Below are 6,044 nucleotides of genomic sequence, written 5' to 3' on the forward strand. Positions count from 1 at the left end.
CTGTAGATCTCCTTGGAAGAGCCCTGTTCAGAGTCTGAGGAGGTAAGTGACAGAGAAATCCTTCAGACAGCTGCTGGGAGAGACTTCTCTCTCCAACTGTTGGTAAAATCCATCATCTGGAAGAAGACAGAGCAGCTGGCAGCAGAGGGGAACGAGAGTGTGGGAAGGGAATGGGGGGCTAGCTAGGGTGCGGGTAGGATAAGACGAGTGAGGTATTCACATACTGCACACAAGTTAAGGGCCCAGCACCTGAAAACTCAATTATCAAGGTAAATAATATTTTAATGCAGTATTAAAAAAATCAAAATGAGCACAAACAAATCCAGGATAAACAAAATATCCAAATGTTAAATAAAGACAAGCTGTTGTTTGTCTGTTTAGTGGCCCTGCATCATTGTGCAACAAGAATTGATTCTGATCAGCCTGCCTCGCTGTTGCCCTCCTCTTTGCAGGGTTTATGGGGGTGGACAATGGTAGGAAAGTGGATTGGGCAATGAAGAGCTCTGTATATATGAAGTCATGTTATTTAATGGTAAAGCTTGCATTAACTATACCACTTAGTTTGAAAGATGGGAAGATATTTTGATTAGTGTATATACAGGTGCACGTTTTCTTTGCCTCAGACTCTGATGTGGCTCAGCTTGTATTAGGCCTGGGAGTCCTCAGATCCTGAGGCCCTGAAGCTTCTGGCTCCTGAGATCCTGAGTTCTTGAATTCCTGAGTTCCTTAGGTCCTGAGATCTTGAAGTTCTAGGTCCTGAGGTTCTGAGATTCGGGATCCTGAGATTCTGAGGTTCTGAGTTCCTGAGGGTCCTGGAACTTGGGTCCTGAGGTCCTGAGGACACTGGGTCCTGAAATTCTGAGATCTTGAGGTCCTGGGTGCTGAGGTTCTCCAATCCTGAGTCCTGAGGGTCCTGGGTCCTGATTTCCTGAGGTACTTGGTCCTGAGATCCTGGGTTCTGAGATCCTAAGGTCTTGAGGTCCTGAGGTCCTGAGCCCTGAGATTCTGAGGTCTTGAGGGACTTGGTCCTGAGGTATTGGGTCATGAAGTCCTGGGTTCTGAAATCCTGAGGTCCTGAGGTCCTGAAATCCTGAGTCCTATGGGTTCTGAGGTCCTGAGATTCTGAGATCCTGAGGTCTTGAGGTCCTGGGTCCTGAGGTTCTGAAGTTCTGCATCCTGAGGGTCTTGTGTTATGAGGTCCTGAGATCCTGTGGTCATGGGTCCTGAGTCCTGGGGTAAAAAGCACTGTTGTGGGGTTGGCTGGAGAAGAGATATTTTCACATGAGGTTTTCTTTCTTTCTTCTGAGTCTTTAAGAATCCAAGCTGCTTTGTAGACATAAACACACCAGCTTTTCTTAAAGATGTATGCATTTCATTGTGATGGGTAAGGCACAGAATTACCTTTGAAAGGTGAATAAATTGGCTTTTTTTTTCAGTATGAATTTTCTCAGAGAAAAGATACTAAAAGGTTGACTACAATTTTTGAAGAGTCCAAGAGATTTTTTGCTGGTACAATAAGGTCCTTGCTATCGTACCAATTGAAAAATGTAGAGAATGCAGATTGAGCGCACTGAACCCAAGGGTTCAGGGGCTGGGGTTACAAGGAGAAAGCAGGAATGTCCTAAGGGGATCCTTCCATGCCAGGGGAGATGCTGGGGTCCAAATCCTGGGACCAGAGAGCTTCACCTGGCTGGCTTTTCCTCTAGCCTGGAGTCCCACAGGTGCTGGTGGGAGAGTTGGAAAGACACTCCCATTAGACCTGATTTTCTGTTTTCTGCTTCTGTCAGTGTCTCTGGGGGAGACTTACCTAAGGCTAGTGGGGCCTTGGGACTTAAGAGAGTTTAGCTCCTGATTTTGGAAGAAAGCAGGACTCTGCCTTCTCCCTAAGCTCACCCCATGTCTGCAGAGTCTCATAGAGTTGTGGAGGAGAGGGTCCTCGGTATGTTGAATCCTGATACTGGGAGGTGTGAGTCAATCTCCTTTGCTTGAATCAATCTCCTCTTTTTTAAAATTAAAAATATTTTTAAAATTTGAAAATAATTTTAGATTTACAACAAAATTTCAAAAATAGTACTGAGTCCCTTTGTACCTTTACCCAGCTCCCCGAAATTATATTGTCTTCCATACTCACAGTATCATGATCACAACCATTTATGTGATAATCTAACTACTCTACGTGGTTTGCTCATGTTTTGCCAGTTGTCCACGTTGTGTTTAGTTGTCAAAGTTTTTTGTTTCCTCCAATCTGGGTTAGTCCTCAGTCTACCTTTTATGGCTTGGAAACTTTTGAAGAATACTGGCTGGCTGTTTCACAGACTGCCTCCTCACTGGATTTTGTCTGATGTTTGTTCACAATTACACTGAGGATTGCCTTTTTGCAAGAATCCTGCAGAACTGATACTGTATCCTCAGTAAAGCCTATCAGGAGACACGTAAAGTCAGTTCATCTTGGTTAAAGTGGTAACCACCAGGTTTTTATACTCATCTCATCTCTACCCCCTTTTTTTTTTTTTTTTTTTTTTTTTTTGCTTTGAGACAAGGTCTTACTCTGTTGCCCAGGCTGGGTGCAGTGGCACAATCACCCTCACCACTTTCTACAGCCTTGACCTTCCAGGCTCAAGTGATCCTCCCACTCAGGCACATGCCACCATGCCTGCATAATTTTTTAAATTTTTTTGTAGAGATGGGGTAACTGTATGTTGCTCAAACTGGTCTTGAACTCCTGGGCTCAAGCGATTCTCCCACCTCGGTCTCCCAAAATGCTGGAATTACAGGTGTGAGACACCTTGCCTGGCCTCTCCCTTTCTTTACATGAGTCATCCCCTTCACTTACTGGCACAGTGGAAACAACTGGTCAGAATACTTGGGACAATTCTTCCCATACCTACATGCAGCACTTCCTGCCTAAAGCCATTCTCACATGTTACCTAATTTGAACTCACATCCTGGAGAGAGCCTCATTTGCAGGACCAGCTCATCCAATCAGTTTATTTTACTAATAGAAATGCAAACCTGGAGTTGGAAGAAAAGAAGAAATGGTGTTTGTGTTTTTTCTGCAAGTGAAGAGTGTGCTGGGTACTTCCCTGCACTGCTACATCTTATTTAAGAAGTTTCAGCTCCCCTTGTTTATCCTCACTTTATAGTGGGTGGCACAGAGTCTTGGAAAGGTGAGGAAAGCTGCCCAAGGTCACATAGCCAGGACATGGTCTGCTCGCAAGTCCATTCGTGTTTTTCCCTCAACATTTCCTTGTTCTCCAGGATCGGGTCTTGCTCAAAGTCACTGAACGATATCACTCTGCTGGGACATAAGCCCGAACTCCTGTACCACCCCACTAGAGAATTGGGAACCAATGAAATCATGATCATAAAATGTATATAGCGCTTTATTGTTGACAAGACTGTCCATCTTTATGGCAGATCACTGAGTTAGGTGTCACTTTCTTCACTTTGTAGAAGACGAAGCTGAGGGTGGGGGCGTACTTGTGTGTCCTGCTCAAAGTCTCAGCTAGTTTGAGGCAGGCCTGCAATTTTAACCCATGTTGTTCTACTGCAATTTCAATCCTTGATTGTAAATGCCTCCTTTTTCTTCACCTGGATAGGAGTGTGCTGGTGCCCAGCCAGGGTGAGGGATGCCGAACCCATGAGGGAGGGTGTGGGAAGTAAAAGTTCCTCTTCAAAATTTCCTTTCTTGTTAAAGAATAAATTTGCTAATAAGTCTTTGTTAAGCCTTATCCTGTGTAGCTGTTAGGCATGCTTATAGACACATAGTACAGTCTATGTCCTTGTACTTTAACCAGATATCTGTGCTGGACGTGCTCACGGGCATGTCCCAGCTCACAGCCTATGCCCCTTCCTTATTTGGGCTTTTCCATTGTTTTTACCTGTTTAGAAAAGTTTTAAGTTATTAGACAATCAGGTTTTAGCTTAGATTGTGAGGTCTGGCTCCAACCAGTGGGGATCAGACACAGCAGTAAGGACAACCCCAAATGCGTAAGGGATAAATATGTCTTCTTTTCCTTTGTTCATTGTACTCTCACGGCACGATGGCTAGTGAGGGCACCCTTCCTGCGGTGCAGGAAGTAAAAGTTGCTTTGCTGAGAGATCCTTTGTCTCAGTGCTATTTTTTCTTCGTGGCACTGAGCATCTGTTTCCAACAGAGGGGATACTCATCTCTTTTAGAAAAATCAAGATCTCTCTGGGTCTTACCTATATCCACTGGTGGTATCTTACAGGTGATTTGCATGCTTCATAAAAACATAATTTATAGGAATTATAAAATTTTATGTGATTTATAAGACTCATTAAACGTATGAGGGAACCAGCAGGGCTCATGGATCCCTCTGCTGTCTCTGATTTGGCCAATCAGCAGTTGGCTCTTTAGGAAAGGCTGCTGTGAGCATTGTACTGGGGTTGGTGTGGTGGTCCCAGTCTTATGCTGATGAACCAGACAAAGTTTCAGGGCTCTGGGGGAGGAGTGGAGACAAGAGGAGCATCCACAAAATCACAAGGCCAGGGTATGACTGAGTTGCAAACCCTGGGGCATTGTGGAAGGCTTCCTGGAGACAGTGGCACTGCGAGGACTCTTGACATTGGGCAGGATTTAAGCAGAGAAATGTTAGAGTTGTGTGGCAGTCCCAGTGAGTGTAGGGGTGGGAGTGGAGTGTGGGTGTCTGGAGTGGAGAAAGGAAGGAAGGCTGGCGTTCTGACAATTCTTTTTTCTCAGGGAATCGAAGCCTTAGGCAGGGCTGGTCAGAAGCTCAGTACATGTCCAGGTCATAGAATTTGAAGACAGGAAGGAATCCGAAAATACTTGTTGTCTGTGGCTGGCCTGTGCCATGAGACATTGGCACCAGAGTCCCCCATATCTGGTAGCAGGAGGAAGGAGGATTCTGGTTGAGGAAGAGGAAAGCAGATGAGGCCTTGCAACTGTCTCCCAGGCCCTGAGCATTATGTTCTGAGAAATACTCCATTTGTAAAGGGGAGGAGGATGCAGGTCTACCTGCAGAAGGTGGAATGGGGTCACATACCAGAATCTTTCTACAGGCAGATAATGGGACTAGCCCTCCCTCAGCCCTGCAGATAAAAGGTTATGGAATCTTTTGACAAGAAAGAGAGAGAGACAGAAGGTCAAGCATCCTGTGACTCTCCCGTGGAAGCAGGAAGAGACAAGGTCATTGCCTTTTCAGCACGTTCTCTTGGTTTTCAAGCAAAATCTTTTAGGTCAGCCCTCCATATTGAGAAGCCTGAGCAGCATGCTGGAGCCCTTTCCTCCCATGTTTCTGTGTAGCCACCGATTCCTGACACTTTTCCCCAGTACATGCCACAGACCCTCAAACCTACATGTCCATAATGAGCTCATCATCTTCACCTGAGCCTGCTCCTGTCTTGGGCTCTCAGCTCAGTCGTGACCTCGCTGGCCCCTAAACCAGAAACAGAGGCATTTTTCTGTCTCCCTTCTCCCTCATCCCCTATTCAATCACCAAGCCCTGCCCCTTTGCCCCTAGAACATTTCTGGAATTTCCCCACCCACTTTTTTATCCACCATCACTAGCAAAGACATCATGTCTTACCTTGACCCTTGCATGGCCTAATAGTCTCCCTATTAGGTCATGGTCACTCTATTAGACAATCCTTCACACTTCCCTGCAGCAATCTTTCCACTCACATCTGGCCACATGTCTCTTGCTTGCGAAACACCCTTCAGTTGCTCCCTGGTTACCTATGGTATCAAGTCCTAGGCCCTGGGCCTGGCATTCAAGGCTTATAGACATGGCCCTGCTGCTTTTTGTAGTACATTCTCCAGTAGTCCCCAGTTGCCTGTTCTATGACAATATCGCATGTACTTTCCTGATAACGCCGTGTTTTGGCTTTTCCAAATGTAATTGACTCTCCCTAGACATGACATCCCAATATGTCTCGCTGGAAAACTCCTATTCATCCTTCAGAACCAACTCTTGTGACACCACCTCTCTGAAGTACTCCCTGACTTGCTTCATACATAAGCATTCCGCCCTCTGTACCGTTTGTGCATTAGCTAGCACATG

This window comes from Callithrix jacchus, chromosome 5 (genome assembly GCF_049354715.1).
Source record: "Callithrix jacchus isolate 240 chromosome 5, calJac240_pri, whole genome shotgun sequence".
NCBI classification, from domain to species: Eukaryota; Metazoa; Chordata; class Mammalia; order Primates; family Cebidae; genus Callithrix; species Callithrix jacchus.